The sequence below is a fragment of the Panthera pardus genome, unplaced genomic scaffold (genome assembly GCF_024362965.1).
Source record: "Panthera pardus isolate Hobbes unplaced genomic scaffold, ASM2436296v1 HiC_scaffold_26, whole genome shotgun sequence".
NCBI classification, from domain to species: Eukaryota; Metazoa; Chordata; class Mammalia; order Carnivora; family Felidae; genus Panthera; species Panthera pardus.
The window spans coordinates 12,644,544-12,655,373 of record NW_026526832.1 but is presented as its reverse complement, the minus strand read 5'-3'; the positions used below and the strand labels follow the sequence as shown (position 1 = coordinate 12,655,373).

Below are 10,830 nucleotides of genomic sequence, written 5' to 3'. Positions count from 1 at the left end.
ATATACTTTTTATTTTTAAGTAATCTCTACACCTAACATGGGGCTCGAACTTACAAACCCAAGATCAAGAGTCCCATGCTCCACCTACTGAACCATCCCGGTGCCCCAAGATATTGCGAGTTCAAAGAGGCTTACGCATTCTAAGCACAAAGGATCCTTCTCTGACCAGTACTATATGAGAATTCTGAGTTTTATTTAAATGGACAGCCTCCAGTGGCTTTTGGTTATTTTTCCCTCACCCAGGTGCATCTGCAGCTGACATATCTGTTCTTCAAGTTAAAGACCTTTCCAGATGTCAAATATATGTTGGTCACTTCCTCCTCCTCCTATAACCACACTTTTCAGTTCTTGATGGTACAATGAACAGTTGAACTTTCTCTCATAGAAGATCACGTGGTCAAGACACACTAAGTTTGCCTGCTTAGGGCTTGTCAACATGAATGTATTGCTTCTGCTGTACCACATGGGACAAGAAGATTTTTCTATGAGACTTGCTGGCTTCGTGGTTTTCTCTCAAGAAATAAATCCTCTTTTCTCTCAGATCCCACACAACTCTGATTTCTAATGACAGTCCTTAGGCATAGTCCAGGGGATGAGACTTAGGTCCTTTCCTAGAGATGTTAACCTTTATATTTCCTTTGAATCTCTCTTTTATCACATAATCAAAATATTATCTTTGTGTGAGGCAAAATTAGCTTCCCATTTTCACACTTTTCCATTCTATGGAATGAATTTTTTTTCTGAAATTTCAATGTATTTATTTATCTGGAACATGTAATATGTGATAATAGCATATAATATTAATATATTATACAATACGTAACTCTATATTAAAACTAAAAATTATATAATTATAAATTATGCTATATTATTATAATTATATATTATAACTATAATATGTGATTATATATATATATATATTTTTTTTTTTTTAAGGAAACTCTGATTTAATTCTATAGTGAGTCTCAAGAAGCTATCCTTAGAATCAAAGAAAGGGATTTACATCTATCTTTCAGTCATATTAGCTCTCTCCCTGAGTGAATATATACTCAGAGCTATCATTGCTGCCTTAATATTTGATAAAGGATATTGGGATCAAGTAATTGCAGAACTATGAATGTTGAACAACTCTGCTTAATATCTGAAAATCTTATTCTGTTAAACATCTATAAATGATACTTTAATATTTTTAAGTTAGCTTTAAAATAATACTTAAATGGCAAAATATGTAGGTTGTATTTCAATGGAAAATGGAACAGTATTAGTGATACCTATTTCTATTGAAATGCATTTATATGCATAGGTTAACATGACATTCTAAGCACAGAGTATAAATTGCCCTTACTTGAGGGTGTTGGGTAATTTTTCATTTCTTAGTCTTTGCTATCTGTGCTTTATAAAATGCTTCTATGAAAACATTTTTACATTAAATATTACTATTTAGTATGTATATTTAAATGTTATTTAAACAATATCATGTATCATATACTATTGAAATTATAAACATATTAAATTGAAGTACAACATGAAGGATAAACTAAATTCAATAAACATAAAAAAGATGATGAATATAACAGTCAATAAATCCATTATGTTAGGAAAAGGGCAGTCATATCTGAACAAAATGGAGTAGAGAGAGATTGTAGATCTTATTAGAGTTTGAACTGCATCTTTGATCTCCAAAAGAGATTGAAACATTTGCCTATAGACCACACTAATGCAATAATAAAGATGGGAAAATTTTAAATAGATAACGGTGACTCAAATTTCCCCATATTTCACTTAAATAATTTACCGCATATAAATGGTGCTTCATCTAGTAAAACGGTGATGATTTTGCTCCTAACTACCTCTGCCAAGTCTAACCAGAGCAATCGTCTTGTTTCACAACAATGGAGCCACAATAACAGTCTTTTACTTTTGGAGCAGAATGTACACACATCAACACACACAGACACGCTCACACGCGCATACATGGTTTCGGTAATCTGGAATTCTTTTGCCCGATTTCAACTCGCTAAAATCTTCTACACCCTTCAGGTCTCAGATTACATGTTACCTCTTGAGAGGCACTGTCCTGGTTACACTTACAGCTGAAACTTGGCCCACTCTCTTTTGATTAACATAGAACCATTTTTCTCTTATAGCGTTTTTCATATTTGTAGGTGTGATTTTCATTTAAAATCCATTTAATCTACTATGACTTTAATATCCATGAGTTTAATATCCATAATGTTTGGATACCAAGGCAAATTCAATGTCAACAGAGTCTGAACAAATTATAAGAAGACGAATTATATTGGTCTTAAAGTAATGAGTCATATTACTATGTATATTAATACAATAATGTACATCAATATGTCAATTGATATAAAGTACATCAGTGTGTCAATGGAGAAGAAAAACATGTAATTATCACAACTTCAAACGAAAAACATTCAAAAAATCAAATTTTATGCTCACTTGTAATTGAAACACACACATACACATGGAAAACTTAAGGCACAGTTTACTTGTTGAACATTAGAAAAATATTGGATTGAAGTAATGAAGCAGATACATTTAATAGCAAAATAATAAAAGTCATCCTACTAAAGTAAAAAATAAAAAAGTCTCTTTCTAATTCACTAATTCAAAGGGAGACATGCACCCTTATGTTTATTACAGCCTTATTTATAATAGTCAAACTGTGGAAGCAGCCCAAATGTCCATCAATAGATGAATGAATAAAGAAATAGATAGATGATAGATAGATAGATAGATGATAGATAGATAGATAGATATAACGGAATATTATTCAGCCATAAAAAAGAATGAAATCTTGCCATTTGCAATAACATGGATAGAGCTAAAGAATACAATGCTAAGCAAAATAGGTCTGTCAGAGAAAGACAAATGCCATATGATCTCACTCATATGTAGAATTTAAAATTAAAATGAGAAAAGGAAAAAAGAGAGACAAACCAATAAACAGACCCTTTACTGTGGAGAACAACTGGTAGTTACTGGAGGGGAGGTGGGTGGAGGATGGATGAAATACACGATGGGAATTAAAGAGTACACTGATCATGATAAAAAGAAAATAATAATATTTTTTAAAAAAGGCCACACTCCACAGGTGACTACCATCCCAGATTCCCCAACAATCTGTAGTGTGATTTACACCTTTGCTAAATAAATAAATAAATACATACATACATACATTCCCATCCCAGATTCCCCAACAATCTGTAGCATGATTTATACCTTTGCTAAATAAATAAATACATACATACATACATTCATACATACACACTATTTTCACATTCTTTTTAAAGGTGTATCAAAAAAAATTAAGTAAATAAAATTCTTTGAAGTGTGACCTTGAGCCAATTACTGAAGATCAAAAAAAAAAAAGGAACAATGAATGATAAAAAAATGTCTGTCTTGTATGATTATATAATTTTAAGTTTTTTATGAACCCAGTATGACTTGAAAGCAAAAGAGTTCTAATGATGAATGGGACAGAGACAAAAGTTTGACCACCTGTAGATAGTGTAATCATATATTTTGAAAACTTAAGAAAGTCAAACAAAAATAATTGGTAATAATGAATCAACTAAAAGTCAAGGCAAAAATAATTAGTAGCATATATCCCTGTAATAAGAAGTCACCGACACAAATGGAAATAGAGGTAATTCACAGAGGCACAAAATCTTAATTGTAAAACCATTCTAACAAAACATGCAAGGCATCTGTGTGTGTGTGTGTGTCTGTGTGTGCATGATTAAATGAGAATACAATATATTCTGATGGTATATTTTAATGTTATATGATAATTCTTCCTACTGTGTCCTAAGTTTCAAAATATTCAGAGCCATAATAAATAAAATGATATAACACTTGACAACATACAGATTAAGTAGAGTGTCAATTAAAAGACCTTAGATTTAGTGCTTTTAATAATATAGCATATGATTTTAATTTTCGCTAAAACAGATCTTCCCTAATAATTTGGAGAAGTGAAGTATTTAGCAAATAGTGCCATTACACCTTTTAGGATAAAAGATGCCTTCAGATTTTTCTCTTTATAATATACATTTCCTTTTGGGTGATCGCTTTAGTATTCATAATTTCATCTATCACCTGAATGCATAAGGACACCAAATCTATCTTTGTATTCTTTTCTCTTCCCAACAATCAGATACATATTTCCAAATATCCGGACTAAGCAAAAAGATTGCATGTTCCAAGATATGCTCAGGCTTTTATCCACTTCTTCCAATCATGGACCCATTACTGGAGGTCAGATACCTGTCTGTTTCCTGTCTTCTCTAGTGTATTTAACACAATGGAGAAATCTCAGATGACCAGTAAACACCGATCCAACGGTGCAAGATGAAGTACGAAAACTTCCCCCCTTTTTATGTTATTCTGTCCTCTCGCACCTCCATTGCTTGAGTAATAAAAAGACAAGCAGTTCATTCTGCTATGAGGAAGAAGGGGCCTTTCAGTGATGCCACTGTAGCCATGGGTACTAGCTGCCTTTTCCTATTCAGGTGCTAATTGTACACAATTCTACTTTCTCTGAAAGATTTGTTCATTTATGTATTCTTCATGGAAGTCATCTAAATAAAATTTTTCAATGTAAATTTAAAGAAAGGCAAATTATATATTCTTCCCCAAGCCAGTGTAAAAATACAAAGGGTCAGGGGCGCCTGGGTGGCTCAGTCGGTTGGGCGTCCGACTTCGGCTCAGGTCACGATCTCACGGTCTGGTCTGTGAGTTCGAGCCCCGCGTCAGGCTCTGGGCTGACGGCTCGGAGCCTGGAGCCTGCTTCCGATTCTGTGTCTCCCTCTCTCTCTGCCCCTCCCCCATTCATGCTCTGTCCCTCTCTGTCTCAAAAATAAATAAAAACGTTAAAAAAAAAAATTAAAAAAAAAAAAAAAACAAAGGGTCATAGTCCCAGTGATGATGGTGCAGTCTTCTTTATTTAAAGAATAATATTTAATTTTTATTATTTTATATTTTATATTTTTTATATCTTATTTTATTTTGTATTTTTATGATTTTATATTATATTTATAATACTAAATTATTATTATTTATTATTTAAAGAATAATATTTAAAAGTTAAATACTTCACCTATTTAAATGATTATTGATATATTATTAACACATTGGAGTGCCACATCAACATAAAGTTTTCTACGGAAAATTAATTTCTATAGAGTTGTGGCTTGCTTTTAGTGTTTACAAAATTAGACACTGTGATTTCTTATAAAGTTTTGGAATGTGTACTTTATTTAAAAACTAGATTCTTTAGAGATATCATTTTTCGAATTCTTTCAAACTTTAAAATTTGGGGGAATGTTGTCTCATTTAATAATTAAAAAAATTAGGACATGTACTTCGGGGGAGGATGAGGTAGCAAGCAGAAGACTGGAACAAGACAAGAACAGTAAGTGAAGTTGTAAGAAAGTCGGATCAGTTGTAGGAAAGTCATAGAGAGTCACCGAGGCAAGTGGTACTAGAACAGTCAAGAATGAAGACAGGTAAACATTCAAAGGCGTAGTTATTTGCTAGTGCTGACTATGCAAAGGAGCCTGAGAATTCAGTGTTTGTATAAATTTAATCGGGGGCAAAATGTTCAGTAGAGCTTTTGCTGGAGACTAGGTGCTTCAAGTATATGACCACTTTGCCATCCAAGACATTTACCCTATTTTGAATTGCTTGGGGGTAAGAGTGAAAACATAAACACACTATCTTGGAAAACAAGAGTGGAGCTTTCAGAAGCATGGGACATAAAGAAAAGAGATACAGGCTTGCCAGAGGAAGAAACCACAAAGAGTGTATCAAGATTTTGGCTGAAAACCCTAGAAGGCAACTGGTAACCTAGTGGTAAACTGAGCCTCACCAGAGATGAAACCCAACTTCAGCACTCACATCTCTGGATTAAGGCAGTCAGCCACCACCGTATTGGCATAAGAGTGGAGGGAGTGACAAACACATTCTCCAAAATATAACATCATCTTGAGCCCATACAAGAAGTTAATAAATAAGAAATGAAGATGATTTTTTTCAGCACCCTGAGATCTACACTTTACCTTTACTGGGGACATCTTGGGTAGAAAAGAAGGGATGCAAACATGGTAACAACAAACTTCCTGGCTATTGACTAGCAAGAGAATTCTTGTATATGGAACACTACTAACAGAAAGTGCTTGATCTGTGCAGGTTCTTTATTGCAAACAATTTGGAACTTGTGAATGCATGACTAGGCTCCTTTGAAAATGTCAGGTAAGCTATGCAACACAACTAAAAGGATATAAAGACCATACTTTATGAAATAAGTGGCTTACACTTTTAAAGTGATGTGTCCTATGTATTGCTCACAGCTGTCTTAAGCTTTCTGGTTAAATCTAGAATGGAATGAAACTCTTAATGGGAAAAGAAGAACATTTTATGATGGGTTGTACCTGATTGTTTCAGACTTATCCAGGAGAAGAATATGTGGTTTGTGTTGTGCTTTGTCAGTATCTTTTGAGTCATTAAAGAACGTGGTACTGGCTAAAATCTATAATTTGTGTTAAGCCTGATTTGACTATCCAAACTTTTGTATTATTTTGCAAGCTATAAGACTAAACATATGACTGAAATCTAAGAGAAAATAAAAGTGGTAGAAACCGGCCCACAAATAAAGCACATGCTAGAGTTGGCTGACCAGAAAGCTAAGACGTTAAAATGACTGTAATTGACTTCTACTTCTGCCCACGAGAGAAAGGCCCCGGAGAGCAACCAACACCATCAGGGCCTCAGGGACTATGGTCTTTGAAAACAAGTAATTGCAAAAAGTGACCTCCTCATTCACATTGACTTTTTGCGGAAGATATTTGAAAATTCTGTGGGTGAATGGTGCCACCAGAAAGCAACTGTCTTAAAGGGTAAGGAGACAAGTTTCTAACACAGATTTGCAAAATTGACAGAGATTTGAGGGGGGTATATAGAACCAGACCAAGTAAATTCTAAACACAGAATTTAGATTCTATGCTCTCAGAATAAAGGGGGAAAAACACTATACAAATATTAAACTTGAGTCAGTAAGCTTTCTTTTGCAGAAGAACAAGTTAATAATTGTGAAAATATTCTGTACATTCTAGGACTAAAGCAAATACATTTATTTATTTATTTATTTATTTACTTACTTATTTATTTATTTATTTATTTTCAATATATGAAGTTTATTGTCAAATTGATTTCTATATGGTCGAGCCTGGTTAGTACTGGGATGGGAGGCAAATACATATATTTAGAATATTGAGAGCAAATTTCTTAGTATTGAGAAATAAGTTACTAATATGAAAGGGGAATGAAATGGATGTTTATGGGTTGAAATTGGTAGCGTAGTGTCAATTAATGTTTTGATATTCAATGTTTTAACTGAGAAATACATAAAAATAGATATTCTATATAGGTATAAATGGAAAATAATATGAAAATAGATGGATATAAATATATAAAATATATACACTGAATACATCCAATTTCAATAGATAAAATATAAAACCTGTATTAATGTGCATTTGGCTACAAATACATAAGATAAATTTGTGTATAGATAAGTGAACATTCCATTGTGTAAAGCAACTCATATGAACAAAACCCAAATTAGTTAGCAGGAAAGTAAACTCCACCCACGGGCAGGCTATGGTTAAGAAAGGGAGAACAAGAAGAATTGTGGACAAATAATATAATCCATATCAGCTAATAACCCAGAATGACTTCAAGAATTCTTCTGAACTGACAACATTTTAGAAAATAAAATTCTTAGTTATTATTAACAGAAAGCCATCTTAGGCTGAAACACTTTTTAGTAAGACGCTTACCATGGCAACATGTTGAGCACCACCCTATAATCCAGTTCTGACCTCTGCATTTACCTGACACGAGACTGCTGCTCAGAATTGTATATTTCATCCCACTTCATCCACTTTGATTTCATACATGTAAACATTTCCTTCACTCATTTGGTTTATTACAAAGTTGCAACACTTAGCCTTTCAATATGCTTCCAGCTGGGTTAGATGAATCCTGGATTTGATACAGAATGGCATAAAGTGTCCCTTTGAGTCAATATCAGTAATTAATTCTCACTCCCTCTCCTGCTGGCTATCCCCAGCCCTCAGATAAATCCAGTCAAACCACTGGTAAGGACAAAATTGTCCATAAAAAAAAAAAAAAATATATATATATATATATATATATATATATATATATATATATATATACACACACACACACGCACATATATATATGTATGTGTATATATATATATATATATATATATATATATATATATATATATATGTATACACACACACACATAATATGTTCCTACTAAAATAGTAGTCTATTAATTTAGGGGTTACAAAAGACAATACTGAAAATATGATGTGATAATTATGCCATGGTTTTAAATAAAATTTGGTCTGTAGCCCAGTAGCCTTTCCCCATCCCTGACAGTAATAAGTTTCTAATTAGCCTTACTATAGAAATCCTAACAACATCGATAGTCTTTAATATTGGAAATCCATGCACAAACCTACTGGAAACAAACGTCGTCATTTAATGTTCTTTAAAAAACAATAATTCGAATGCCTTAGAGAATGAAACTTTACTTCTTGGGCATGTATAACAAATTGGCTTTCCTATGTCACTAACTGTACATGTTTCAGGTCTCAGAGGGAAACTAAAATTGTTACTAAACAGAATGGTGGCATGTAAATCCAAAACAACAATGAAATCATCCATATTTAAAGGAATCAAAGTCTACTAACATACCAACCAACAATGTTTAAACCTAGCTTCACCATCCCAGCATGCAGGTGGATAGTGGTGGCAGCATATGGAGGGGCCCAAAATGCACCTGTGGCCCTGGTGGCCACAGCGATGGACAGCGACTCCTTGGGGGTGTGGTCTTGCTGGCTTGGACTCCTGGGACCAGCAGGAGGGGGTCTGGGAACCTTGTCTGTTTCAGAGCCCCCTCTGGGGCTGCAGGTGAGGGCTCAGGTGGTTTGGATGATGAGGGCCCACTGAGGTGACAAGAGAAGGTCCCGGTCAAGTACCAGCACAATGAGTTATGGAACCTGAAGGAGTGGATCCTGGAGCATCTCACTCATCTTTACGACTGCCAGCAAGAGGAGATCATGGCGCTGGAGACTGACATGGATGAGCTCCTGGACATGAGGAGGGATGGTTCCTGGATGGCCGGGGTCAAGCAGCTGCTGGTTGACTTACAAACCCACCGAGGCCTTCACTTCTGGCCTGTTGAACAAGACCCACAGCATACAGAGGCTGAGCACACCCTGGCCCAGAAGAAGTCAAGGTCCTTAACCCTGGTGAATGGTGGCTCCTACAAGACAATCACCACCTGTCCCTGAGCCCACCTCATATCTACAACCATACTGAGGGTCCCTGCTGCCAGGCCTGGCACCATGAGTGGCACTCCCCATGCCCCTAACCCAGGAGCTCTTCTCTGCCCCATCAGTTTTCCATCTTTTGTTGTTGTTGTTGTTGTTGTTGTTGTTGTTGTTGTTAATTGTTATTAACCTGATAGAACTCTTTGCATTCTTGTACTGACTCTGTGGCTGAACCCTTTAACAAACCTAGGATGTGCCTCTGGCATAAGAAAAACAAAAAAAGCAAAACAAAACAAAACAAAAAATTCCGATTCTTTCCCTGCCTTTGAATATAGCCAGAAATAACAAAGAGACATTGCCTTCATCCTACTATAAATTATCAAATTGCTTTCATGTTTGCATGGATAAAAATAGAAACCTGTCATCATTTATGCTCCATCAACTTATCCTTGTGTCTCTTAGGCTCCTACATAACTAACCAAGTTCTTCTTTCATGTGACTATTCTTCCATTGTTTGAAAACACTTACCAAGCCCTCACCAAGGTATAGTCTATTTTCCATATTCAGCATCATCACTTATTTCTTTTTTCTTCTAAATGATAGCTTGAGAAACCTCCTGGTCTATAATCTTCTACAAATGCACACACTGGTATGCATTATAAATTTGGTGTCTACAGTGAAATCTAGAAATCAAGATGTGTCTAGGCCAGTATGCCTAGAGCTGACTTTTCCAAAACAGCCCTTAAAATCCCTTTAGCATTATTATTATTATAATTATTCAAAATACCCCCATATTTTTTCTCAGATACCAAAATGTCCATAGTTTAAATTGTAAAATTCAATGAGTTTTGATAAATGGTTATATACAGATACCCATCACCCTGTTCAAGACTGATTATTCCCTCATTTCAGAGTGTTCCCCTTCGTCCCCACCTGCTAGATTCCCCATTCCATATAGGTGGTAGAAAACAAACAAACAAACACCTATGCTGTGTACTCATTTGTGCTTGGCTTCATTAGGCAATGTGATCTTTTTTTTTTTTTTTTTTTGTGAGTCATTAATACAGATCACTGCATGTATTCATTCTTTTTGTGAAATTTTTATTGCCGTAGTAGTATTCATGGCTAAGATTCTAGGTTTAGTTTATGAGTATATTTGCTTTGAATGTGTCGATACGAGGGTCTTATTACAGACATAACCAGCATAGACAGGTAGGAGTAGGAAGTCCATATTGTAAGTCAATATTTAAAATTAAAGGAAACTGGCAAATAATTGTTAAAAGTGTTCATATCATCTCACACTCCCCCTGGCAATGTGTGAGTGATTTGCTGGCTTCACATTTCACCAGGGTGTGGTGTGGTCGGTCTCTTTTATTTTAACCATTCTATTGTGTGCAAGTCGGTAACACATTATGGTTTTAAAATGCATTTC

General features: G+C 34.7%; 1 pseudogene; it reads left to right on the top strand.

Moving 5' to 3' along the window:
- Positions 1-8,858: 8,858 nt before the first annotated feature.
- LOC109262125 (protein phosphatase 1 regulatory subunit 14B-like) lies at positions 8,859-9,372 on the top strand (annotated as a pseudogene).
- Positions 9,373-10,830: the final 1,458 nt, after the last annotated feature.